This window comes from Lathamus discolor (assembly GCF_037157495.1).
Source record: "Lathamus discolor isolate bLatDis1 chromosome 2 unlocalized genomic scaffold, bLatDis1.hap1 SUPER_2_unloc_1, whole genome shotgun sequence".
Taxonomy (NCBI): Eukaryota; Metazoa; Chordata; class Aves; order Psittaciformes; family Psittacidae; genus Lathamus; species Lathamus discolor.
In genome coordinates, this window is record NW_027069094.1 from 234514 (window position 1) to 262248 (window position 27735).

Below are 27735 nucleotides of genomic sequence, written 5' to 3' on the forward strand. Positions count from 1 at the left end.
GATGAAAGTAGTCTTGCATCAAGGAGCTGTGGCAGAGATGCACAGCAATCGGTAGAGACTCGTACAGACCCCACAGCGATCACATAACGACCACACCATGATGGGCTGGGGGGGGCGGTGTGGCGCCCGGGTGTCTCGCTGCTGCCATCTTGTGTCCAGAGTTCGGTACTGCAGCCCGGGCTCCGCGCATGAGCCGTGGTGCTCCCTTTGTCCCCGCTGCTGTCCCCGGAAGTGGCCCGTGTCACGTGGTGGCCGCCGCGGTTGCGGGTTGATGTGCGGGCATGTCCGCGGGGTGCTCGTGGCCGCAGCCCGGTGTTGGCGCGCCGGCTCCGGTCCCTCCGCGCGCCGTTTCGGTGCCGCATGCGCAGCGCCCGGGAGCAGCATGGCGGCGGGCAGGGTCCGGGTCCGGGTCCCGGCAGCGGCGGCAGCAGCTGAGGTCCGAGCGCGCCGGGGTTATCGGGGAGGCGAGCGGGCCCGGCGGCCCGCCCGTCCGTCCGTGCCTTGGGCGGGCGCAGAGGGGCGGCTCCTGCCCGCTGGCTGCCCGCGCGGGAAGCCTCACAGCGCCAGGGGCTCGGTACTGGGGGGAGTAAAGACCCGGGGCGGGGGTTACCCGGAGGTCCTTAATTCACACTGTGCCTTCACTGGCAGGGGAAGGGGCGGAGGTGGAAATACCCGATTAGGAAACAGCCAAGGAATTCCCTGTTTCTTTCCTCTGATCTAAACGTGCGGGTGGCTTGGAAATGAGACTGTTCACTGGAGCTTGAAGGTGCTGAGAGATCTGGAGCCTGAAATTCTCTCTTCATGAAATGAGTCAGGTCTGCGGCAGCAGGGGCAGGGCTCATTGCCCTCCTTTTGTTCTGCAAATAGACCTTGCCGCGTTGTGCCCTAGGGGACCCCAGCCAGCTCATCGCAGCCTTTCCCTTGAGACTGTCAGTGAGGACTGCAGTTGCTGCTGCTGCTCCCCTGGTTTCCCCCACTTTGGACACCGGCCTTGCTGCAGTAGCCATCAGGTTTCTTCATAAATGCTTGGTATTCTGGATGCAGAGACAGCGTTGTGAGGGAGCTGATCCAGATCTCTATCTGTCTTGGGGGAGGTGCTTGTAGCAGGAGACGCATCGAGCTACCAGACTGGGTGGCTTTAGGGCTGCTCTGTTTATGCTGAATGATTTAAAGTCTCAACCTGTTGAGAACAGACAAAATCTTTATCTGCTCTGCTGCTGATTTGCCCTGGCCGTCGAGCTGAAGGCCTTAGATGTGGCAGCAGTTGGTCTAAGGGTTGCTCATGGAATTTTCTTCTGTCTAAAAATTATGCCGTCTGAAGATGAAACGGAGTTTGTCTCGTTAAACCTTTACAAACGCCCTTTGAATCCTAGTGCTTTTAATGTATGAGACAGCTGTGGATGGCCCAGTACGCAGCCTGTGTCCATTACCCTACAGGACAGAATATGTCTGACCTGGCTGGTCTCTGCGTGCGGCTGAAAATGAGCGTAGTGTCACAGGAGGTTACTTGAGGATGAATTGAAAATGTTCCAGGACTTGTTTCTGGGGAAGTCTCCTGTTAATAGACTGTCCTGGTGCTGTGTGGACAGGCTTCTGGCAGTGTGTTGTCTGTGCAGGTGTCCAGCAGGCCCCTTCCTCTTCTTTCTTATGTCCTTTATGTTTCCATTTCAGAACTCTCTGGCAGGCACGTGGTTCCCCAACTTATTGTTTAATTGCAGCAGCAGTTTGCAGCGGCTTAGTTTCATGGGTTGTACGAAGATAGTCAAGTGGTTCTGCAAGCCAGGTGTTATCAGTCCTCGCAAGGTCTGTATGTATCAGGAGGTGATGGAATACTTCCATGTGGTTGTGGTATTGTGGCAAGTATCCTTTAGGACTTAAGTACTCCACAGCAGTAGAGGAGAGTGTCTCAAACCAGTTCTTAAGGCTCTTGAGTTATGTGCTGAATTATGTATTGCTTAATTTTGGGCACAGAAAGTAAGTGATTACATCAATTAGATGCTGTAGTTGGGAGAACTAGTGCCTAGGTTTAAACAGTTAAGTGAGAAGGGCTTAAATGGCAGTCAAATTTAGTAAGAATCCAGTTGTGCTGGTACTTGGCACCAGATGTAGCAACCTGAACTATCTAATCACGGTGTGCTTAGTCTGCATTCACTTGCACTGATCTTGCTTTTTTATAGGTGCGGTGCTATATCTGAACAGTCTCGCAGTAACGCATGTTTGGGTTTCGCTTACCTGATGTGCTGATGGTCTCTGTGGGTCCCTATGGGGCTCTATGGGCCCCTTAAGCTCTGTCCCACATCTATGCCCCATAGAACTGCGCCACAGCCTTGTGTCAGGAGCTCCAGTGCCAAATGGGCCCCATGGAGCCCCCCTGAAGTGCTGCGCTTTGGGGTCGGGGAGGACTTCACTATGGGGTGGATGAAGGAGGTGGGAAATGGCGGTCAAGGGGGCTTAAGAGTGTTTATGGCGCGCTATGGGGTGTCTGTGGAGCGCTATGGGGCATCTATGGAGCGCTGTGGGGCTCTATTGGGTGTCGATGGGGGGTGCAGGCAGGGATTTGCAGTGTGGCCTGCAGGGGGCGGTAAAGGGCCGCGGGGGGGCGGTCAGCCAAGGACACACCACCCCCCCTCCCGGGCTAATGGGGTCCAGTGGGGATATGGGTGTCTGTGCGGGGCTATGGAGGGTTTATGGGGGGTTCTATGGGGTCTCTGTGGTTCCCTATGGGGTCTCTGGTTCCCTATGGGGTCTCTGTGGTTCCCTATGTAGTCTCTGTGGGGCTCTATGTGTCTCTGTGGGGCTCTATGGGTCCCTCTGGGGTCTCTATGGGGCAGCCCCCCATCCCCCTCTTTCTGCCCCACAGCTCCAGACCCAGCTGGAGCACTCGGAGCCCCCCAGCCTCCTGCCCCACATGCTAGGGGGGTTGTTGGGGGGCTCCTGCTCCTGGCGCTGCTCTCTGTGGGGCTCTACAAGGTGCGCTATGGGGCGGGCTTAGGGTGCAAGACCTATCTATGGGGTTCTGTGGGATCTCTATAGTCTCTCCGGGGCCTCTATGGGGCTCTCTGGGGCTCTCTCGGGCCCTATGGGGCTCTATGCAATGCCCGTTCTCCCCACCAGGCGTCACCCTCACGGCCGTCTCCTAGCAACACCCAATCCCCTCTCTCCTCCCTTCTCTCACGTCGCGTCTTTGCGTCACTTCTGAATCACGGTAATTCTCTCGTGCCATATTTCTGTTCCACCAGCAATGCCGAGAACACGTGGCACTGTGCCCCTGTACCTGCTGACGTTGTGACTGCTCTGGGGTTGCAGTACCCTGAACTGCTGTCTTGGGCAAGCGCATTTCCCCTTCCCACTTCCCAGGTTGTCTTAAAGTAGCTTCAGAAGTGTTTGTGCATTGTCTGTCTGTGCATTACAAACCAGCCTTTGAGATTAATTCCTTGTCATTAGAGTATGCTCGGCATAGAGCTTGGTTTAAACGCTTCTCTTGCGTTTCCAGGGACGGATTTTGCCTTTCTTAGGCTGCTTGTTGGTGGAAGCTTATAAATTAGTTACTGACTTAGTACGCCCAGCTCATTGATCCCCAACCACTGTCATTTTCATGTCATGGTCTTTGTTAGTACTTCAGTTTTCCGAGTCCCCCAGCTCCTGGGTTGTGAAAGTTTCACCACTGTACAGAAAGCGCTTTGCATCATCCTCAGATGTTGTCCACACATTCCTGGTGTCTGTATCGAGGCAATCACTAGCAGTATTGACCATGAGCAGGCAAAATGAAGCCCGAAGGGAGCTGAGCTCATAACATCTCTTTGGTGCGATGCTTCCCATCTGCAGCTTGGCACTGTGGTCGCCAGACAAGGGCAGCTGTGTCTCCCGTGGGCCTGGTGAGGCTTCAAGGGAGGGACATACCATGTTACCGGGCGCAAAACAGCTGGTTGTGATGGTCACGTTCACCAGGATATGTCAGAGCAACTCGGCACCAGCTACCAGGAGGCAAAGCTGTGAAGAAGTGTTACCTGCAGAGACCTTGTGCGGCTCCTGGTGCGGCTCCTGGGTCTCTGTGTGACTCCTGGACAGCACTGGGTCAGGTTCCTTGTGCTTTTCTTTTCTCCACCTCGGCTCCATACCAGCTACCCTCTAGGCTCTTGCAGCTCCTTATGGCTCCTTTCTTCCATCCAGTTGCAGGTTTTATCCCCTCTGTGTCGGGCCAGTGATGCTCACTTGGTGGTGTCCCCTGCCCCAGCAGTTCTCGGCCTGTCTCAGCCCTGTGAGTGGGCTGTTTCCTCCCTTCCTTGCTGGCAGCTCTCCGTCGGGGTAGTCTGGGGACACTGCTGGGAACCGGCGCCTGTATGAAGAGCAGGGGCTCTGTTTGGTGGTCTTTGCCCCCGACCCTGTTTGGTCTGACTTATTAAAAGCCTCATTGCTGGTGTGAGTTTTCATGTGCCAGTTCCTTTAAAATTCTGGACTTTCTGAGTTCTTCATTCTTACTGAAAGCTGTGATAAAGCAATAGGGTGGTTTTCAGGCCTTACCTGGACAAGTTTGCTGTTTTTAGCAGCAGCAGCAGCAGTACTAGGTGATCTCACTTCTTTGCTTGTAATTTGTAGGTAACTTTTCATGTCTAAGGGAGGAATTTGCTGAGACCTGTTTGATCTTTGTACTTCTTAATTTCTAAGATTTAACTGTGTTTTGTACAGTTGTTTTTCCTTCCTTTGTAAGCTCTGCCTGGTGTCCTGCTTGAGGTTGTTTCTCTGTCAAAGAAAGCCCTTCTCGTGAGGTTTTCCTGTGCTCCTGGTACAGTTAGCTAATAGACAGGTTTGATGGGCTTCCTGCCTCCTTTTTCTGTCGGGCAATATTTCTGCCTTGTCTGCCTTGCAGGTCTGTCTGTACTAGAGCCGTCTTCCTACTCCCACAGTATCAACACAGTGAAATAATGCATCATGCCAGCCCCTGCCTTTTCTGCTTAGAAGGGCCCAAACTGCTGCATTTGATGGCTGCTCACACAGAAGCAAGAATCCGGATTGCTTTCCTTGCGTGTTCTTTTGCATCTTATTTGCGTCCCCCCTGCTCCCCACAGCCTGAGTTTTTACTGCAGCATCAATTTCCTCATTTAAAGTTTAAGCCATTGCCAGCATCTTTTCCTTTCAAGGGACAGAGGGGTTCTGTCTTGCTGAAGCATTAGCAGAATGCAGTGGTCCGGCCCTGCTTGTTGGAGCTCTGCTGGACTGTGGCTGCCGCTCCCTCCTATTGCGAGCGAGGCTCCTGTGCAAGGAAATCGGAAAGATGCATGGATCGCAGTGTCGCTGTCCTCCCGGTTTGCTATTGCAGTGCTGTGTGATGGCTGCTAGTTTGTCGTGGGCCAGGTTGCATGGTTTCTTGTGGCAAAGGCGCTGTTCCATTTACTGGGAGCGCTCACGGAGCTGAGGTTTTGTTCTGACTGAAGACGGGTGTTGGAAACCCACCGTTAACAAACATTATAGCTTGGCATGTAAAGCAGATAATCACGTTTGTCCCAGGTAGCGTCTGCATCTTCAGGTAATCGGGAAGTTGCTTGCTCGTTTTTGGGTTACAGTGTAAGTAGCCTGTTGTAAGGCAGCTTTTATATCGTGCTAGCTGAGTCTCTCTGCGCAATCTCTGGTATAAGTTTAGCATTAGTCATAGAGGTCTCTGTATAATGGCGATGAATGAATGTTTATTTCTAGGTATAATACCATGACATAGCTTTATTATCACTTGCTAAAAATGCTTCCTTTTTTGTCTTCCTAGCAGTCAGCGCAAACAACAAAAACCATGACTTCACGATGACTGGGATTGCGACGTCAACAGATTTCTAGTTGACAATGAGAAAAAGAAACACTTAATTTTTTTATGTAGAACACGAACAGTGGGAGGCCTCAGTTTGCGTCCTACAAGAGAAAAACACTCACTCCACACAGCTCTAAATGCAGCAAGCTTGGCTCTGTGTAGGAATGCCAACTATAAATGGTTGAGCACATTTACACTGGTTTTGGCATCGACAGGGAGTAAAGGGTTGTCTGTGTGGTGCTTAGCTGCTGGCTGGGCTGAAACCATGGAAGCTGTTTAGTTTATTTAGTAGAGCGCCTCGCCTGTGGTCCTTCCTGGAGTAGAACACTCTACACTTGGGGAAGGAGAAATTGCTCTGAAATTCTTAGGTTACGAAACAGTAGCAAATGGTATCTAAACAGCAGGTTTTATTTGCCATCCTAGAGGGCCTATCCAGGAGGCCACAGGCACGAACGCATTACTGGTTTTCAGTATTTCAGAGTAGACAACTTCAGTGGAGCTCACTGGAAATCGGGCAGGGTGCCCCATGTCAACAGGCAGAAACCAGGAGCGTGACAGGGGTTGCAGAACAAGTAAGTTGTTTGCTTTCTGGGTTAACGGTAGGAGAACGGGTTGATACGGCTCAACCTTCGTCTCTCTTCAAAGTAGGGAACATTTTCATGGTAATCTGTTTGCAACAGGCATTCATTATAACCAGTGAGATGCAGAAGCCCAGAAGGGGATCCTACAGGAGAGAGCGTTTTTGAAGGCCCTCTGTGCTGTTTCTGAAAGCAGAAGGTGTCTTCCTTGCTGAACACCTCTCGCCTGGACACGTAAGTGATGCCCGTTGTGAGCGTTGACAGCACACCATAAAGGCGAACGGGCTAACGGGGACCCTAAGCCTTTTGCTTTCCAAGGGTAGTTAATAGCAGTGTACTTGCTGACAGCTGCAAGGGCGACAAGGCTCACGCAGCCGCCTTAAGCAGCGGATTATTTTTCAGTTCAGGCACAGTTTGTGTCTGGTTTCTTTCGCTCTCTTTGAAAACGTACTTTAAAAGGCAGAATGAGGACCTTCATTCAGTGTGAGGGAAGGGACCTGGACTGAGCAGAGGGAGGAGAAGAAGAAGAAAACAGGGCGGGAAGCATGGTGTACAGCGTGGCATTTTCTGCATCAGCTGCCCTCAAACCTGCCACATGTGTGGCAACAGCCATGGTTTTCCCTCTCAAAGGGACGGGTAGCTGTCAGCAAAGATGTAGTATGTATGCTGCAAAGATGTAGTATGTATGCTGCACAGGTAGGAGGCTAGACTTGGGCAGGGCAGTACTTCACGGGGGTGTTAGTGCAACCATGGGCGCTGCTGGCCAGGCCCTGGGCAGCGAGCTGACCTGGCAGGGAAGCACAGCCAGAAAGAGTGAGTGGACACACTGGCTCTGGGGTCGAAGAGCTCTGGGTGAGGGCCACAGCGCTTAGGTGAGGGGCTTTTCCTCGCTGTTTCCAAACAGCATAAAGAAATCTGGAAACTGCCTGCTCTGCCCTTGCTGCTGTTGTTCACAGCTCTCAAATACAGTGACCTAAGGCACAGCACTTTCTTCTTTTCTTATCTTGAAACCTGTGTTCTTTCAGGCTCATCTGTCACCGCATCCCCTGAAAGCGGTAATGTCACCACCCTAACAACGGAACTGCTTCAGAAGACCCTGGGAGTGGATGCAAGGGCTCATTTGGTCATAAAAGGGGTGTTTTTTGAATCACTTGTTTCCCGTGTTAGAATGGGTTTAGCTTCCGATTCCCAGCTCCTGTTAGGAAATAACGCGCTGTGATCTTCCAGGTAAAGTGCCCAGAGAATACGCTGGAGTAAGCACAGAAACTGCAAGAGATGACGACCTCCTGCATGGATGTCTGCATCGCAGGGGCTGCGCTGCCACGCAGAAACCAGGTACCTGATGCCTCCCTCCCGCCCCAGCAGGACCCTGAGCAGCAGTTCACAGAAAGCAAGAGAGAATGAACCCCTGGTGGTATTACCTGTAGGTTTAGGGCCACAGAGTCGGCAGCAGGTGTCAGCAGAGGCAGGACGTGTGGGGGCCATGCAGCCCGGCATCCCGGCCGGGAGGAGCAGGGCCAGCCTGTGGGGCTGCAGGATGGGCACAGGCTACGTGTACAGGGCTGGTGCCCAGCGCCACCAGCTCGCTGGTACATAAGGGTTTCTCTGGCACCTCCTCCTCCTGCGTAGCAGATTTTATCCCCGTTTGGTCTTCAGTGTCGATCTGCTGGCTAAATAAATGGTGGCAGAACTTTCCACTCGGCACTTCCCAAACCGGTGTTTGGTGGCGAGCAGTGGTGCTCAGCAGCTGTGCTGAAACCTAAGCTAAGCGAGGTGGAAGATGTGATAGCTGGTATTAGACGCACCAGCCTGTCAGCCTCGTCAGTGTTGGTGCTGTGGTGGACTCACATCAGCAGTTTCTTGAGCTGAAGAAAAACCCGGTTCTTGTTGTTCGGTAAATAAAAGAACCCTTCTGTTTCAGAGCAGCGTGCTCTCGCGTGGACACTGTGCGTGCCGGAACAGACCCTTTCGGGAGCTCCAGAAGATTTTTTAACCTCTTTCTTTCAGCTGCAAGACCAGAAAGAAAAGAGAAGTTTCTGCTAATGGGAAGCAACAGAGGAGAGCGGAGGTATGTCTGGTAATTGTAGCAGATGCTCCTCGGACGTTGCCAAGAGAGGAAATGCATTTACCCTCTGCTTTCACCAATTGGTCTGTAGTTTGCCTGTAGTTATCCTCCCCGCTTCTGCATTTTATAGAATCCTGGAATGGTTCATGTTGGAAGGGACCTTAAAGCTCATCCAGTTCCAACCCCTGCCCACGGGCGGGCAGGGACACCTCACACTAGAGCAGCTTGCTCCAAGCCCCTGTGTCCTGCCTGGCCTAGAACACTGCCAGGGACGGAGCAGGCACAGCTTCTCTGGGCACCCCGTGCCAGCGCCTCAGCACCCTCACAGGGAAGAACTTCTGCCTGAGAGCCCGTCTCAGTCTCCCCTCTGGCAGGTTCAAGCCATTCCCCCTTGGCCTGTCCCTACACGCCCTTGTCCAAAGCCCCTCTCCAGGTTTCTTGTGGCCCCTGTAGGCACTGGAGCTGCTCTAAGGTTTCCCCCCCTTAAGGAACCTGTTATTCTCCAGGCCGAACAAGCCCATCTCTCTCAGCCTGGCTGCGGAGCAGAGGTGCTCCAGCCCTCTCAGCATCTCCATGGTTTCCTCTGGCTCACTTGCGCGGCTCCACGTCCCTCTGGAGTTGGGGCCCAAGATCTGGATGCAGGACTTTGTTTCCTCTTACATTGGCATAAATGCAGAGTGTCCCTTCAACAGCTGGACAGATCTAGATCCTCCTATAGGAGCACCTGGGGCCGGTAAATCGGAGCAAAACCACGTCCTCTGCTTGAACAAGGACGGAATTATTTTGTTCAACTTGCTTGCGTGCTTAATTCAAGAAGTTTTTTTCCCTTCCAGTCAAATACATTCATGTAATTGAAAGCATTGTCACAGGAAATCTCAGCTTGATTTGCTTTCCTGATTTGAGACCATTGCATTGCTTTTTGCCTAAGCAGCAATCGGTTTGCTTGCAGGCTGTTTTGCAGCAGCTCTGCGGGGAATTACCACTGTTTTTCTCATCATCCTGTTGGATGTTGTAACAATGCAGCTCCCCAGTTTCCTCTTGACGTTCGGGTACTGCCAGCAGAGTTTACAGCTCTTGGTATTGTCTTTGTTGAATTAGTACCCATGCAGTCTTTCCAACCCGATGGGAGTCCACCAGAGTACTCCCAGTGTGTTGTCCTTGTTTACGGTGTCTTCCGTCTAGGTGATGTGCGCGACAACTTGACAAAGCGTTGCTATCCTGACCCGCTTGTGTGGGCGGAGACTCGTGGGGCAGTTTCAGGGCTCAGAGTTGATTTTCCTGAGGGGGATCCCAGCTCTGCAGCAGAGGAGCTGCACTGCTGAGGAGAAGGCAAGGGCCGGAGGGAGGGAGAGCCGGGCACTGCAGGTCAGTCCCATTATTTTTCTGTAATGAGGGTGGTAAAGCACCGGCACAGGTTGCCCGGTGAGGTGGTGGATGCACCGTCCCTGGAGACATCCGAGGCCAGGCTGGATGTGGTTCTGAGCCCCCCGATGTAGTTGGAGATGTCCCTGCTCGTTGCAGGGGAGGGGTTGGACGAGGTGACCTTTAAAGGTTCCTTCCAGCCAAAACCGTTCTGTGATCCTATGGTTAGAACCCCAGGGCATGCAGGTGTTTCCCTGCAGCTGCTGAGGGTCTCTTTAAAACCCCAAAGCCACAGCTACCCTTCTTTCTTACGGAGGGGCTTCCCCTCCTCACGCTTTTTGGTGTGTCTGGTGCGATTGTGCCCTTGCTAAAGCTCGTCTTTAGTACCTTGAGCTAAAGTGCTTTGCTGACATGACGTTCGGTTCATCTGGAGGAACATAGTGTAATGCAGCCAGGGAGGGGAAACTGGCTTGTTTGAAATACTGAGGTCTGCTCAGCATGTGGTTCTCATTAAATGTTTGCTACCACAGGTACTGGTACCAGCGGGAGTAACACCCAGCTCTGGGCAAATTCGCTTGCATTTCAGCCTGTTTGAACTGGTCACTTACCAGCATAGCGAGTGTCACGTCCTGAAAGCAAGGCTCCTCTGGTGCAGCTGATGGACCCCTGAGCCCAGCAGGAGGCCTAAGGCTGCTTTGCCATCTGCCTATAAGAACAATGGCACTTGAAGCGCAGCAGGGTGTAGAGCTTTCGTGTGCGTAACCCCAAATGTATCTACCTTTCCTAGCCTGCCAGGCACGCAGCATTAGTGCGGGTTTCTAGTTCCCTAAAGGGTATTATCTGCCAAACATTTTACAGTGACAGGACTTCCGCTGTACCACAGCTGACGGGGGGCTCACAGACCAGAGCACACACAGCCTAGTCCACAGATTCGCTTTCCCGGCAGCCCCGGGCACCACTCGCAGGGACAGAGATGTGTATTTAGCCCCCGATTTCAAGGAGGTGCCGTAACAGTGCGGTGCCTGCAGGCAGACAGCACATTTCCAAGGGACCCCTCTCTACTGCTGCCTTTGCCGCAGCCTGGTGATCACAGAGCCCCGCAGGTGATGCGGGCAGCCCGGCGCGCAGTGTGCTCACGAACCCAGCCGTATAGGGACAAGGTCCTCGGGTGCCGCAGTGAAGCACGGCAAAGTGGCACGGGAGGAGGAGGTAAGGCCACTGGGGATGTGAATGGAAAACTCTTGTTATTGCTACTCGGTGCACACGCAGCAAGCGCTCTGCCTCTGCGTTCCGTGCACGCAGCAGCATCCCCTCCTGTTCGGGGGCTGGTGCCAGAGCTTATCTGCTCCGTTGGTGGCATTCGTGTCACCACGCAGCTAGACATTGATGGGTGGCTATAACAGGTCGCTGCTCAGCTGCTCGCCTTAGAGAAAGGATTCCCTTTGTGCAGCTGCCTCTCACAGCTGGATGACTCCTGCAAAGGTTTGGAGCTCCACGACAGACAAGACTATTTATATTTAAAGATTCCTGCTTTTAATGAAGTCAGTTGTCCTGAAAAAATAAAGACCTTACCAAGCCAGGAGCACATTGCTTTTGTCTTCTCGAATACTCTCTTACAGTCTCTTCCCTTCCCGTCTGTCTTCCCTTCCCGTCTCTTGTACTCTTTTCTCTCCTGTTTTCCTCTATTCTCTTAGTCTCTTCCATTTTCTTATAGTCTCTTCCCTTCCCTTCTGGTTCTGTTTTCTCAGATTCTTTTATATTCTCTTTCCATCTATTCTCCTAGTCTTTTCTAATCTCTATTCTCTTCTCCTCCCTTCTCTTGTATCCTTTCGCATTTTCTTCTATTCCCTTCTCTTTACTCTCTTCTCTTGTCCTGTATTCTCTTAGTCTCTTCCTCTCCCTTATATTCTCTTCTCTTTTATTCCCTTCTCTTTTCTTTTAAATTCTCTCCTCTTATGTTCTCTTCCCTTATCTTAGATTCTCTTATAGTCTCTTCTCAGATATTCCTTTCTCTTCTATTCCCTTCTCTTTTGCTCTCTTAAGAGTCTCTTCCCTCTTTTATATTCTCTTCCCTTTTTTTGTAGTCCTACATTTTCTTATTTTCTCCTCTATTGTCTTACAGTGTATAGTGTTTTCACTTATTCCTGTCTCTCTTCTATATTTGCTTACATATTGTTCTCTTAGATTCCCTTCTGTTTTATTTGCTGGTATACTCTTACAGTCTCTTCATTTCCTTTTCTTAGATTCTCTAAATTTCTCTTCCCTTTTCCTGTGTGCTCTTCAGTTTTTCTCTCTTGGCTTCTCTTAGATTCTCTACTCTTGTAATCTTAGATTCTCTTCTTTTCAATGATACTCTCTCCCCCTATATTCTCTTCTTAAATGCTCTTCAGCTCTCTAATCTTAGGTTCTGTTAGATCTCTTACGTTCCCTGGTATTCTTTTCCCCTGGATGCTCTTCTCTAGTAATCTCTTAGGTCCTCTTCCCTTCTATTCTCTTCCCTGTATTCAACTGTATTCTTACCTTCTCTTCCATTAGATTGTCTCAGAACCTCTGCTCTTGTAATCACTCTCATTCCGAAGGAGGGAGGGAGGGAAGGAAGGAAAAAAGGAAGGAGGGAAGCAAGGAGAGAGGGAAGGAGGGAGGGAAAGAAGGAGCCATTTGCGGCCATTTCCATCCCATTTTTTCCCTGTTCTCACCAGTTTAAGCCATTTTTTGGCTATTTCTCACCCATCTTAAACTTTTTTTTCCCATTTCTAAACCATTTTTGGCCATCTCTAACCCAAATTTGGCCACTTCTAACCCATTTTATGCCATTTTTTGCCACTTCTAACCAATTTCTGACCATTTCTAACCTGTTTTGAGCCATTTTTTGTAATTTCTAACCCATTTTAAGATATTTTGGCTTTTTTTTAACACATTTTTCCCATTTCTAGCCCATTTTAATGTTGGCTTTGGGTGTATTTCTGAAGTGGTTTTGGCCATTTCCAACCCATTTTTGCCAAATTCTGACCCATTTTAACGCTTTTATGCCCACTTCTAAACCGTTTTGAGCTTTTATTTGCAATTTCTAAACTGTTTTCACTGTTTCTAACCCAGTTTTGGCCACTTCTAACCTGTTTAATGCCATTTTTTTCAATTTCTGCCTCTTATTGGCCCGTTTCTGATTCCGTTTAAACCACTTTTTTCTTTTTCTAACGCATTTTTGCCCATTTGTCACCAGTTTTAAGCCAGTTTTGACCATTTCTTACCCATTTTTTGCCACTTCTAACATCATTTATGCCATTTTTAGCCCTTTGTAGCCCTTTTGTGTCCGATTCTATCCTCTTTTAAGCCATTTGGCCCTTTCTAAACCATTTTTCTTCATTTCTAACCAATTTTTTGCCACTTCAAACACATTATTTCCCATTTCTTACCCATTTTAAGCCATTTTTTTTCTGTTTCTAACCCGTTTTCCCCCATTTCTAACCTGTTTTAATCCGTTTATGTCTATTTCTAAACTGGGCACGGTTTGCTGCTGCCATCATGTGGCCAAAACGCGGTACTGCAGGTGTTGGAGGGGGGGGCAAGTGAGTGGCTCAGTGCGGCGCTAGCTGCTGCCATCCTGTGGCCAAAACGCAGTACTGCAGGTGTCGAAGGCGGGGGGGGGGTGGCGGTGAGTGGCCCCGTTAAGCATTGCCACCCCCAGGCTCCCATTGGCTGAGGCTCCTGTCAGTCACTCTCAGTTCCGCCCCGTTTCCTCTCTGCCCCCCCACGGCGCCCATTGGCTGAGGCCCCTGTCAGTAACTCTCAGTCCCGCCCCGTTTCCTCTCTGCCCCCCCACGGCGCCCATTGGCTGAGGCGCCTGTCAGTCACTCTCAGTCCCGCCCCGTTTCCGCTCCGCCCCCCCCACGGTACATTGGACCCCCCCCGAATGGAATAAACCCCCATCACTGCAGCCGCCTGCTGGTGTTATTTGGGATGGAGGGACCCCAAACATTTGTGGGGGGGCTTTGGGGGTTCCCAAACGCTTGGGACCTGTTTTGGGGGGGGGGGGGGGGGAGGGTCCAGAATTCGTCCCACTCCGGACCCGAACCCGCGTCTTAGCGGTTGCCACGTGACTAGAGACGCGCTAAAAGGGGGTATATCCCATAATCCTCCTCACTAAAGGAGGGATATATCCCATGAGCCTTTGCGACAGGGGAGTATATCCCATAATCCTCTGCGATAAGCAGGACATATAGTCCCTTTACCGCAGAGGATCATGGGATATACCCCCTAGTGCGGAGGTTCATGGGATATATTCCCCTAGCGGAGAGGATTATGGGATCTATTCCCACTTTTAGCGCGGAGCATTATGGGATTTATCCCCCTTCAGCGGGGACTAAAAACGGGAGTGTGGGGGTGGGTGGTGTTGTCTGGGGTGCGGTGATTCGAGAGAGGAGCAGGTGAGTAGAGGATTGGGGGGGAATCCTCTGAAGAAAAGGGTAACAGCTGATTTGGGGCTGATTCCCCCACAAAGACCTTCCCATGAAGGGCTGTGCTTGCGGAGCCGGAGCCGCTGTGGTGGCCCCAAAGTACTCCAACCCCCTTCGTTCTGGGTCTGCAAGGGTTGGGGCGGGGGGGATGCCGGGAGGGGAAATCCCCGCAAAAATCGGTCCAGCGGGGGTATGGGGGAGGCGCCGTGTGGCGCCCGGCGCTCTCGCTGCTGCCATCCTGTGTCCGGAGTTCGGTACTGCAGCCCCGCCTCCGCGAATGAGCCGCCGCGGTCGTCCCCGCTGCTGCCCCCGGAAGTGGCCGGGGTCACGTGGTGGCTGCTGGCTTCCGGTGAACAATGGCTGCGGGGGACCCGCGTTGGGGTGCGGGTGGGCTCGAGGGGTGCTCGTGGCCGCAGCCTGGCGTTCGCGCGCCGGCCCCGGTCCCTCCGCGCGCCGTTCCGGTGCCGCATGCGCAGCTGCCGGGAGCAGCATGGCGGCGGGCAGGGCCCGGGTCCGGGTCCCGGCAGCGGCGGCAGCAGGTGAGATCCGAGCCCACTGGGAGGCCGGGGTTATCGGGGAGGCGGGCCCGCTCGGGTGGGCGCGGAGGGGCGTCTCCTGCCCTCTGGCCGCCCAGCGCGGAAAGCTTCACAGCGCCCAGTGCGGCAGGGTTGCGGCTGCTGGGGATGAGCCGGGTGAGGAGCCCCCGGCGCGCTTGATTCTGCCTTCGTCTCCGTTGATGAATCTCAGGCGCCTCGGAGGCTCCTGACCCGGCATCCTGCGCCCTGCCACTGTGCTTGTCTCTCCCCTTTTGCCCTGGTTTCAGCTGCAGCAGAGTTAATTCTCTTCCTAGGATCTGGTGCAGGGCTGAGTTTTGCCTTTCCTCTGAGAATAACGCTGGTAACGCACTGACGTTTCAGTGGTTGCTCGGTTCCTCGTGCTCTGCCAGTGAGGAGGGGCACAAGAAGCCGGGAGGGAGCAGAGGCAGGACGCCGGACCTGGGCTAGCCAAAGGCGTATTCCATACGTACCACAGCACGTCGTGCTCGGTACTGGGGGGAAGTAAATAAACGGGGGGGGAGGGGGGCGGGTTACCCAGAGGGCCCTTAATTCACACCGTACCTTCATTGGTAGGGAAAGGGGGGAAGATGGAAATAGCCATTTAGAAAGTAGCCAAGGAATCCCCTGTTTATTTCCTCGGATCTAAGCTTGCAGTTAGTTTGGAAATGAGGCTGTTCACTGTAGCATTAAGATGCTGAAAGATCTGGAGACTGAAATTCTCTCTCCATGAAATGAGTGAGGTCTGCAGCAGCAGCAGCAGGGGCAGGGCTCATTGTGCTCCTTTTGTTCTACAAATAGACTGTGTTGTGCCCTGGGGGACCCCAGCCAGCTCATCACAGCCTTTCTGTTGACTTCAGTTGCTGCTGCTGCTCTTCTGGTTTCCCCCACTTTGGACACCAGCCTTGCTGCAGTAAAGTCATCAGGTTTCTTCATAAATGCTTAGTATTCCAGATGCAGAGACAGCGTTGTGAGGGTGCCGATCCAGATCTCAATCTGTGTTGCAGGGTGCTTGTAGCAGGAGACACATCGAGCTAGCAGACTGGGCGGCTTTAGGGCTTCTCTGTTTATGCTGAATGATTTAAAGTCTCAACCTGTTGAGAACAGGCAGAATCTTTATGTGCTCTGCTGTTGATTTGCCCTGGCCGTCGAGCTGAAGGCCTTAGATGTGGCAGCAGTTGGTCTAAGGGCTGCTCACGGAATTTTCTTCCATCTAAAAATTATGCCATCTGAAGACGAAACGGAGTTTGTCTCGTTAAAGCTTTACAAACGCCCTTTGAATCCTAGTGCTTTTAATGTATGAGACAGCTGTGGATGGCCCAGTGCGCAGCCTGTGCATCCAGCACCCTACAGGACAGAATATGTCTGACCTGGCTGGTCTCTGCGTGCGGCTGAAAATGAGCGTAGTGTCACAGGAGGTTACTTGAGGATGAATTGAAAATGTTCCAGGACTAGTTTCTGGGAAAGTCTCTTGTTTCTAGACTGTCCTGGTGCTCTGTGGACAGGCTTCTGGCCATGCGTTGCCTGTGCAGGTGTCCAGCAGGCCCCTTCCTTTTCTTTCTTTACTTATGTCCTTTTAGGTTTCGATTTCAGAACTCTCTGGCAGACATTTGGTACCCCAGCTTACTGTTTAACTACAACAGCAGTTTGCAGTGGCTTAATTTCATAGGTTGTATAAAGATAGCATTCTTTTTAACTGCAGAGCGTGTCTGTCTGTCCTGGGTTCAGCAGTAGCAGTCATTTTTTGCTGCTTCTTAGTAGCTGGTGCAGCGCTGTGTTTTTGACTTTTGGCCTGGGCACAGCACTGATAACACCTATGTCTTTAGTTACTGCTCAGATGTTTAGTCTGCAAGGACTTTCTGAGCCTCATGCTTTGCCAGGGAGGAGGGGAAGCCAGGAGGAAGCAGAGACAGGACACCTGACCCAAACCAACCAAAGAAGTATTCCATACCACAGCAAGTCATGCCCAGGATGTACCTGAGAGTTACCCAGAAGGGCTAGTTCACTGCATGGTTGGACAAGGTATCGGTAGGTGTTTGGTCAGGCTGGATGAGGTGAGTTTTCGATTGGCGAGTGGTGAGGTGTTGTATGCTCTTCCCTTGTTATTTCCTTTATCATTATTGGTGGTGGTAGCAGTAGTGATCTGTGTTATACCTTAGTTACTAAACTGTTCTTATCTCAACCCGTGAGAGATATATTCTTTCGATTCTCCTTCCCGTCCCTCTGGGAGCAGGGGGAAGAAAAGGGAGGAAGTGAGAGAGAGACTGCATGGCTGATTTATGGCTGACTGGGTTTAAACCACGACACTGTCGCCCAAAGATGGCGTTGTCTTTAAGCACAGAGTGTGCATGTTGAAGTTATGGTATTTCAAACCCTTCTTTTCTTGCAGCTTTGTGTCTCAGAGAGCCCAGGCAGGTTTGTGACTTACGCTGACGTTCAGGCTTCCTACAGATACAAACCCAATCACAGAATCACAGAATCACAGAATCCCAAGGGTTGGAAGGGACCTAAAAATATCATCTAGTCCAACCCCCCTGCAAGAGCAGGGTAACCTACAGTACATCACACAGGAACTTGTCCAGGCGGGCCTTGAATATCTCCAGTGTAGGAGACTCCACAACCCCCCTGGGCAACCTGTTCCAGTGCTCTGTCACTCTTACAGTAAAGAAGTTCTTCCTGATGTTAACGTGGAACTTCCTATGTTCCAGTTTACACCCATTGCCCCTTGTCCTATCACTGGATATCACTGAAAAAAGCCTAGCTCCATCATCCTGACACCTACCCTTTACATATTTGTAAACATTGATGAGGTCACCCCTCAGTCTCCTCTTCTCCAAGCTAAAGAGACCCAGCTCCCTCAGCCTCTCCTCATAAGGGAGATGTTCCACTCCCTTAATCATCTTTGTGGCTCTGTGCTGGACTCCTTCAAGCAATTCCCTGTCCTTCTTGAACAGAGGGGCCCAGAACTGGACGCAATATTCCAGATGCGGCCTCACCAAGGCTGAGTAGAGGGGGAGGAGAACCTCTCTTGACCTACTAACCACTCCCTTTCTAATGCACCCTAAGATGCCATTTGCCTTCTTGGCCACAAGAGCACATTGCTGGCTCATGGTCATCCTCCTATCCACCAGGACCCCCAGGTCCCTTTCCCGTTCACTACTTTCCAGCAGGTCACCCCCCAACCTGTACTGGTACATGGGGTTGTTCTTCCCCAGATGCAAGACTCTACACTTGCCCTTGTTAAATTTCATCAAGTTTCTCCCCGCCCAACTCTCCAGCCTGTCCAGGTCTCGCTGAATGGCAGCACAGTCCTCTGGTGTGTCAGCCACTCCTCCCAGTTTTGTGTCATCAGCAAACTTGCTGAGGGTGCACTCAGTTCCCTCATCCAGGTCATTGATGAAAATATTAAACAGCACCGGTCCCAGCACCGACCCCTGAGGAACTCCACTAGTCACAGACCTCCAGCTAGATTCTGCGCCATTGACCGCAACTCTCTGCCTTCTTCCTTTCAACCAGTTCTCGATCCACCTCACTACTTGATCGTCAAGCCCACACTTCCTTAGCTTATCTATGAGGATGCTGTGGGAGACAGTATCAAATGCCTTACTGAAATCAAGAAAAACTACATCTACCGCTCTACCATCATCCCTCCACCTAGTCACTTCCTCATAGAAGGCTATAAGGTTGGTCATACATGACTTCCCCCTCATAAAACCATGTTGGCTGTTCTTAATGACCCCCTCATCCTTGATATGCCTAGTGATGGAGTCAAGAATAAGTTGTTCCATCACCTTTCCAGGGATGGAGGTAAGGCTGACCGGTCTATAATTACCCGGGTCCTCCTTCTTGCCCTTCTTATAGATTGGTGTGACCTTTGCCATCCGCCAATCCTCAGGCACCTCGCCCGTTTCCCACGACTTACCAAAGATGATGGAAAGTGGCCTAGCAATGACCTCCGCCAGCTCCCTCAGCACCCGTGGGTGCATTCCATCCGGACCCATCGATTTACAGATGTCCAGATTGCATAGCTGATCCCTAACCCAATCCTCATCTACCAAAGCAAACTCCTCCTTTGTCCTGACTCCTTCTGGGGCTATAGAAATCCGGGGCCCTCGGGGAGAGTCTGCAGGAGTAAAGACAGAGGCAAAGAAGGCATTCAGCACCTCTGCCTTCTTTATATCCTCTGTCTCCAGGGTACCCACTTCGTTCAGCAGTGGGCCTATATTGCCTCTTGTTTTAGTTTTATTTGCTATGTATTTGAAGAAGCCCTTTCTATTGTCTTTAACCCGACTAGCAAGATTGAGTTCCAAGGAGGCCTTAGCTGTCCTAATTGCCTCCCTACATCCTCTAACAACTGTCCTATATTCCTCCCAAGCGGCCAGCCCCTCCTTCCATAATCCATAGATTCTCCTTTTCCACTTGAGTTTGCCCAGCAGCTCCTTGTTTAACCACGCCGGTCTCCTAGATCCCTTACTTGACTTCCTACTCATTGGGACGCTCCGATCCTGAGCTTGGAAGAAGCGGTCCTTGAATGCTAACCAACTATCTTGAGCCCCTTTACCGCCTAGTACACTTTCCCATGAGACTTCCCTTAGCAGTTGACTGAAGAGGCCAAAGTTGGCCCTTCGGAAATCCAGAACTGTGGCTTTGCTAGGTAATCAGTGGAGTTACTTCAAGCAGTTCTGCAAGCCTTACGTTAACAGTCCTCACAAGGTCCGTACGTATCAGGAGGTGATGGAGTACTTCCGTGTGGTTGTGGTAGTGTGGCAAGTATCCTTTAGTACTTAAGTTCTCCACAGTGGTAGAGCAGAGCGTGTCAAACCGGTTCTTAAGGCTCCTGAGTTATGTGCTTAATGAGTTATGTGCTGAGTTACGTATTGCTTAATTTTGGGCACGGAAAGTAAGTGATTACATCAATTGGATGCTGTAGCTGGGAGAGCTAGTGCCTAGGTTTAAACATGGTTAAGCGAGAAGGGCTTAAATGGCAGCGAAATTTAGTAAGAATCCATCTGTGCTGGTACTTGGCACCAGATGTAGCAACCTGAACTATCTAATCACGGTGTGCTTAGTCTGCATTCACTTGCACTGATCTTGCTTTTCTATAGGTGTGATGTTATAGCTGACTAGTCTTGCAGTAATGCGTGTTTGGGTTTCGCTTACTTGACGTGCTGAGGGCAAAACACTTCACTTGTCAAGGTTTAAAACAACCCCAGCCTTGTCTTTGCACTCTTCAGAAACACTCACTTGATCTTGATTGTTTTTTAACAGGCATGTGGCATTGTTACAACCATATTAAAGGAATACCCGGGTCTGACCTCACTGTTTCTCGTACTGGATTCCAGAGAGACTTCAGGGTGTACCTGCAGCTCAGGCAAACATGGTTAGCGTTTAGTGAGTGCCCTTTAAACTTGGTATCTGTTAATAGATATTCAGGAGATTCAGTCACGATCTTGTTACAGTTTCTGCCTTGGTAAATCTTCTCTGCGTATGGCACTCATAGAAGTAAGCAAAATTCTCTTTATACTTTTTCTGCAAGGCTACTAGTGTATGTGTAAGGGGACATAATGCAGTCGCAGTAGTGATGAGAGTGAAAAACGCTTGTGTTCCTGGAAATCTGCTTGCTCTGTGTTCAGCCTTCACAATGGGGAAGCGGAAGGCGATAACTAAGTCCTGATGAAGATAAGGAGAGGCTTTTTTCTCTCTGTCTGTGTATGCCCCCTCCTTGAGGGCCCCAGAACTGAGATGAAAAACTCTGCGCATCTTTTGTAGACCTGTTTACATTCAGGTCACTGAATTTTCTTGAATGCTGACCTGAGGCTGTGGAATGAACCACGACAAATGTCATCACTTGTGGTTTTCACAAGAGCTTCACTGCTTTCTCTTAAAAGGGCAGCATATTTAAAACAATCCCACTGGCACAAGACAGCCTGCAGCGTGTCATCTCTGACTATCTGGGTCTGGATTCTGAGACTGTGTCAGATCTGTGGTACCTGAAGCTAATTCCCCTGTCCCTGTGCAAACTTCCAGACATCCCACAGCCGAGGGAAACTGTCCCTTTGTCTTCCACCGCCTCCCCAAAACTTCTTGGTTTCAGCTGGAGGAGCTGGAGGGCCTGCTGTCTCTAACCGTCCACCACTGCCGGGCTGGTTTAAATGTTGTCTAACCTCTGAGGCACCCGGAATTAATGAGTATGTCTCAGGGTCAGAGGAGGTGTGCTTCAGGCATTTAAGACTCTGCCTTCTGGAAGTGGAGTCCAGAGAATTCTTTTACTTCCTATTGCAGCGGTAGGATTTGAACTGACACCAATAGAAATCAGACAGAAGCTGACTCTTTAAACAAGATCTGGGTTATGAATCAAACGCTGTGCACAACTAAGAGAGGAAATGTTCTGGGACACTGTGCTCTCAGCTCTTTAACCTTAGAGCAAGTTTGTGTGATTCTAGCAGCACAAGTGGAAGGTGAAAATAGATGGAGAAACTTCAGTCAGCTTCAGTGTAATCATCAAGTCATTTCTGTACTGTTTTACTTAATAAATATAGCACATACACTCACTAGACTAGGATTTGTTGGTGGAAAAGTGCTCATTTTTTGCCTTTGAATACTTAGTTTGTTCATTTTTTGTAGTTTCCCCTCATATCCTTCTGCTGATTGTGTTTTTTTTTTTTTTATACAAGAAAAATACTTTCAAATATACTGTGTTCATTTAAGGCGGGGGGGGGGGGGGCACGGCGGGGGGCGGGATTGAAAGCAGATTACTCCCTGCCTAACTGAGGTCAGGTTTGTTCCCTGATCTCAGCAGTGGCTACAGCTGGTTCAAAGTCAGGAGTTCTCCCATAAATCATTGCTCTCTATAAAGGGAAACCCGGCAACAGAAAGTAGCAAGAAAATGTGTTTGGGGAGCAAAAAAAGGGTTTGAAAAATAATGTTATTTTCTTCAGATGCTTTTTTTGCTGTTATCTGTAGGCAAGAGTAAGCTTCCCTGAAGCAGTCCTTTCTGGGTTATTGTCTGGAAGTCGAGGTAGGGGAGGTTGTATCTTATTTCATGTTAAATATTTCAGGGCCTGGCTAAAGAGCGTTCTGAATTCCACTGCTAATTCTGAAATTACGAAATATCCATTCCCCTGGAGCTTTGTCTAGCGAAAGGAGGTAGGTCATTGTACCTAACGTTGTATCGTAGAATCATAGGGAAGCATTTGGCTAACCGATGTCTCAATGTATTTTAAAACATTATTCTGCCAAAATCACAAGTGCTGTATAAAGAAAAGGGTAGAGATATTATCCAGCTGCAGTTGACGCAGGTGACAGACCTGGAGGTTACTGCTCATTGTTGACTGTTCTAGTTGGTTATTTTATCTATCATGGAAAATAATCTAGTAAACCTATACAAGCAGGATACCTGCTTAACAGTAAAAGTAACGATGTATTTTTACTATTAAAAGAGAATCACTTAAGACAAACACTGTGAGATTCTGCTCTGTCACACTGAAATTTAATGAGGAGAGCTTGCCCCGGTGTGCTCATTTGTGCATTGCAAGAAAATTAACAGTGGTCAGAGCACTAGTTTTTTAAGTATTACTTAAAGAGCCTCCCTTGCAAGTGTTGTCCCTTCATCTGGTGTTTCTAGCATTTGAGCAGCACCTTCAATGCAGCCTCAGGCCTAGACAACATGAGGGAGTGTTGAGAGGCACAAGAGCCCCTACACAAATGTGGGTGGGAGCCAGGTTTAGAGCTGGGGTGACTGTGCAGAGAAAGGTGCAGCAGCAGAGGCTGCATTGGTGCTGGCAGCATGTGAATCCACGCATTAACCCAGCTTGCTGCAGTGGTTTTGGCTGAGGAGAGCAGCCAGGGTAAAATGCTACCTTCACAGTCTTTATCTGCAGTACCACCAATGTTCTGGTATCTCAGCCTGTATAGCCCAAATGATTGACAGTAACAGGAAAGTGCAGTTTCTGTGAAGCTCTTCTCGAGGTCCAGCAGCTTGCCAGGCCTTCCCAAAACTACTTGATTTTTTTTTTTTTCTGTGTGCAGGATGTTTCTCATCACAGCCCAGAGCTTTTCCAGGAGTCAAACACATCAGTTTCCCTCTCTTCTCCCAACAAAGGGGAAGTTTGTGGCCGGTTGTGATGATAGCACATGGAGAGGTGTTTCCCTGAAACAGGATGAAATGGCTGCATCCTTCCAGGAGGCTGTCTCCAAAAGGAGAATTGCCCTGTGCGCTGGAGAGCTGCCCCTACAGTGAGTGCCCATCCCCAGAGAGGGATGGGGAGCGGGGGACTTGACACCTGCCTGCCTATCACCAGGGATGGAAAAATGTCGTGGTATGGTTTGGGTTGGAAGGGACCTTAAAGCTCATCCAGTTCCAACCCCCTGCCTTGGGCAGGGACACCTTCCACTAGAGCAGGTTGCTCCAAGCCCCTCTGTCCAACCTGGCCTTGAACACTGCCAGGGATGGGGCAGCCACAGCTTCTCTGGCTGCCAGTGCTTCAGCACCCTCCCAGGGAAGAATTTCTTCCTAATGTCTAATCTCAGTATCCCCTTGGCCGGTTTAAAGCCAATTCCCCTTGTCCTGTCCCTGCAGGCCCTTGTCCAAAGCCCCACTCCAGGTTTCTTGTAGCCCCTTTAGGCACTGGAGCTGCTCTAAGGTCTCCCCTTAAGGAGCCTTCTCTTCTCCAGGCTGACCTAATCCAGCTTTCTCAGCCTGGCTCCATAGCAGAGCTGCTCCAGCCCTCGCAGCCTCGCCATGACTGTGAGAATTGTTCTTATGAGCCCTCTGCAGCTGAATGGGAATTCCACTGAAAAAAAGATATTTCTTGTTTAAATAACTCCCTGCTTCCTATCCCGCCCCCATGGAAGTGACCAGAGTAAGAACATGAATACTAGTTATTTCAGTGGAGCTGAAGGCATTTCAAAAGTACCGGAACTGACACCCGTGGTTAGTTTGCCTCGCTTGTGTTTCTTTCCTCCTTCCCTTTCATTTAACCCTAGTTTGTGTTTCCTTCCTCCTCCATCCCCCTTGTGTGGCTTTGAGTTGAGTTGAGGTCTGGTTTCACTCTAGTGGTTGGGCACTTTCTGTGCAGCCCTGAAGTCGAGCAGAGCTGGGGCCTTTTGAGGTTCCAGAGCTGTCTCAACAACAGGGGAAAATGCTTGTGCCTCTGTTTTGGGCCAGCCTCGGATCCTGCAGTTAGGAGTTATGTGAGCTGTTACAACTGGGTGATAATGGCAAAGGGATGCCTAAACCCAGCTCTTATCCCTTCCCCTTATAGTGGTGCTCAGGAGAAGGCAGCCAGCCAGCATCCTTGCTGCTCAGAATGCTTTTGGAGATGTGCCTCAAAAGGACAGCTGTCCTCTTCTTCGTTCCTGAGCTGTCTCTGCCTCATTTCTCATTAGTGATCAGAGCAATCTTGTAGCTGCTACTGAATGATGTCCTTGGTGGTAGCATTTAGCGGTCTGCAGCAAGAACCAGAGTCAGGGGTCTGCACGCTGCCTTTCAAGGGTTGTGAAAGCTGGTTTGCGTCTCAGAAGCGTTACAGCTTCTGCCACAGTTCCAGGCTCACCAGTGCCATGGCAGGAAGTGTGATCAGCAGCCATGTGAAATAAAGAGGTGAGGTGTGGCCGGTTCTAGTGAGTGATTTGATTACCCTGGCTCTAAGGTCAGTATTGCTGTTTGCCCTCCTGTTTTGGAGGAGTTAATGCAGGAGTATATTCCAGGTGCAGTCGTTCATGGACAGAAAAGACCTGGGAGGTCTGAGATGTCTTAGGTTTTTCCCTGCAAGGGAAACATGGCTCCATGGGTGCAGGTTCCTGGGGCTTGAAAGCATCCTGAGCAAGCAAACCATAGGACAGTGCTGCAGCATCAATGTGCATCTGCAGCTCTTGGCTAGCTTTGAAAACAATGCTGCTGCAGGAATCACGCCAGGAGACCTCTTCGGAGGTGAGGGAATGTGCTACAGCCAACACCTGCAGCAGCTCTGTGATTTGGACACAAGGAGGAAGTTAAGAGCCCAGAAGATAACAAGAATCGACCGCAACAGGCAGCAGGGAGAACTAGCAAAGGCTGGAACAAGCCTTAAGTGTACAAAACATGTCTAATGGGGCCAGTATGAAAATGAGCCTTTGAAAGTACACCAGCTCCAGCCCTCTCTGTTTCTCCCCCACAGCTGGGGAGAGGCAGTGCCTTGCAGAGCTCAAATAACCAGGTCAGCAAATAGCCAGGAGAAATTATGTGCTCGCTTGCTGCCCTTGGAAAGAGTAAATGTTCCTGCTCACCAGCGGTGGTGTGTTGTGCAGGCACCATGAGCCCTTCTAAGCAGTGCTCCCGAACAAATGGTATCTCAACAGCAGGTTTTATTTGCCATCCTAGGAGGCCTATCCAGGAGGCCACAGACGCAAACGCATTACTGTTTTTCAGTATTTCAGAGTAGACGACTTCAGTGGAGCTCACTGGAAATCGGGCAGGGTGCCCCATGTCAACAGGCAGAAACCAGGAGCGTGACAGGGGTTGCAGAACAAGTAAGTAGTTTGCTTTCTGGGTTAACGGTAGGAGAACGGGTTGATATGGCTCAAGCTTCGTCTCTCTTCAAAGTAGGGAACATTTTCATGGTAATCTGTTTGCAACAGGCATTCATTATAACCAGTGAGATGCAGAAGCCCAGAAGGGGATCCTGCAGGAGAGAGCGTTTTTGAAGGCCCTCTGTGCTGTTTCTGAAAGCAGAAGGTGTCTTCCTTGCTGAACACCTCTCGCCTAGGACACGTAAGTGATGCCCGTCGTGAGCGTTGACAGCACACCATAAAGGCGAACGGGCTAACGGGGACCCTAAGCCTTTTGCTTTCCAAGGGTAGTTAATAGCAGTGTACTTGCTGACAGCTGCAAGGGCGACAAGGCTCACGCAGCCGCCTTAAGCAGTGGGCGATTTTTCAGTTCAGGCACAGTTTGTGTCTGGTTTCTTTCGCTCTCTTTGAAAACGTACTTTAAAAGGCAGAATGAGGACCTTCATTCAGTGTGAGGGAAGGGACCTGGACTGAGCAGAGGGAGGAAAAGAAGAAGAAAACAGGGCGGGAAGCATGGTGTACAGCGTGGCATTTTCTGCATCAGCTGCCCTCAAACCTGCCACATGTGTGGCAACAGCCGTGGTTTTCCCTCTCAAAGGGATGGGTAGCTGTCAGCAAAGATGTAGTATGTATGCTGCACAGGTAGGAGGCTAGACTTGGGCAGGGCAGTACTTCCCGGGGGTGTTAATGCAACCGTGGGCGCTGCTGGCCAGGCCCTGGGCAGCGAGCTGACCTGGCAGGGAAGCACAGCCAGAAAGAGTGAGCGGACACACTGCCTCTGGGGTCGAAGAGCTCTGGGTGAGGGCCACAGCGCTTAGGTGAGGGGCTTTTCCTCGCTGTTTCCAAACAGCATAAAGAAATCTGGAAACTGCCTGCTCTGCCCTTGCTGCTGTTGTTCACAGCTCTCAAATACAGTGACCTAAGGCACAGCACTTTGTTCTTTTCTTTTCTTGAAACCTGTGTTCTTTCAGGCTCATCTGTCACCGCATCCCTTGAGAGCGGTAATGTCACCACCCTAACCACGGAACTGCTTCGGGAGACCCTGGGAGTGGATGCAAGGGCTCATTTGGTCATAGAAGGGGTGTTTTTTGAATCACTTGTTTCTCGTGTTAGAATGGGTTTAGCTTCCGATTCCCAGCTCCTGTTAGGAAATGATGCGCTGTGATCTTCCAGGTAAAGTGCCCAGAGAATACGCTGGAGTAAGCACAGAAACTGCAAGAGATGACGACCTCCTGCATGGATGTCTGCATCGCAGGGGCTGCGCTGCCACGCAGAAACCAGGTACCTGATGGCTCCCTCCCGCCCCAGCAGGACCCTGAGCAGCAGTTCACAGAGGGCAAGAGAGAATGAACCCCAAGTGGTATTACCTGTAGGTTTAGGGCCACAGAGTCGGCAGCAGGTGTCAGCAGAGGCAGGACGTGTGGGAGCCATGCAGCCCAGCATCCCGGCCGGGAGGAGCAGGGCCAGCCTGTGGGGCTGCAGGATGGGCACAGGCTACGTGTACAGGGCTGGTGCCCAGCGCCACCAGCTCGCTGGTACTTAAGGGTTTCTCTGGCACCTCCTCTTCCTGCGTAGCAGATTTTATCCCCGTTTGGTCTTCAGTGTCGATCTGCTGGCTAAATAAATGGCGGCAGAACTTTCCACTCGGCCCTTCCCAAACCGGTGTTTGGTGGCGAGCAGTGGTGCTCAGCAGCTGTGCTGAAACCTAAGCTAAGCGAGGTGGAAGATGTGATAGCTGGTATTAGACGCACCAGCCTGTCAGCCTCGTCAGTGTTGGTGCTGTGGTGGACTCACGTCAGCGGTTTCTTGAGCTGAAGAAAAACCCGGTTCTTGTTGTTCTGTAAATAAAAGAACCCTTCTGTTTCAGAGCAGCGTGCTCTCGCGTGGACACTGTGCGTGCCGGAACAGACCCTTTCGGGAGCTCCAGAAGATTTTTTTACCTCTTTCTTTCAGCTGCAAGACCAGAAAGAAAAGAGAAGTTTCTGCTAATGGGAAGCAACAGAGGGGAGCGGAGGTATGTCTGGTAATTGTAGCAGATGCTCCTCGGACGTTGCCAAGAGAGGAAATGCATTTACCCTCTGCTTTCACCAATTGGTCTGTGGTTTGCCTGTAGTTATCCTTCCCGCTTCTGCATTTTATAGAATCCTGGAATGGTTCATGTTGGAAGGGACCTTAAAGCTCATCCAGTTCCAACCCCTGCCCACGGGCGGGCAGGGACACCTCACACTAGAGCAGCTTGCTCCAAGCCCCTGTGTCCTACCTGGCCTAGAACACTGCCGGGGACGGGGCAGCCACAGCTTCTCTGGGCACCCCGTGCCAGCGCCTCAGCACCCTCACAGGGAAGAACTTCTGCCTGAGAGCCCGTCTCAGTCTCCCCTCT

The 27735-nt window shown here is 50.8% G+C and overlaps 2 long non-coding RNA genes across 6 annotated transcripts; both read left to right on the forward strand.

Moving 5' to 3' along the window:
* The first annotated feature begins 253 nt into the window (after positions 1 to 253).
* Positions 254 to 9334, forward strand: LOC136006152 (uncharacterized). Its single transcript, XR_010608986.1, has 7 exons — positions 254 to 436; positions 6266 to 6366; positions 6475 to 6606; positions 7398 to 7495; positions 7600 to 7707; positions 8380 to 8440; positions 8568 to 9334. It is a non-coding gene; the product is annotated as an uncharacterized LOC136006152 (long non-coding RNA).
* Positions 9335 to 14191: 4857 nt separating this feature from the next.
* On the forward strand, positions 14192 to 27361 carry LOC136006153 (uncharacterized). Of its 5 annotated transcripts, none has more exons than XR_010608991.1 (7): positions 14192 to 14223; positions 21866 to 23042; positions 25216 to 25316; positions 25425 to 25557; positions 26327 to 26424; positions 26529 to 26636; positions 27309 to 27361. It is a non-coding gene; the product is annotated as an uncharacterized LOC136006153 (long non-coding RNA). The 5 variants fall into 5 exon arrangements; XR_010608989.1 differs by lacking the exon at positions 14192 to 14223 and adding an exon at positions 19527 to 20198; XR_010608990.1 differs by lacking the exon at positions 14192 to 14223 and adding an exon at positions 19527 to 20187.
* Positions 27362 to 27735: the final 374 nt, after the last annotated feature.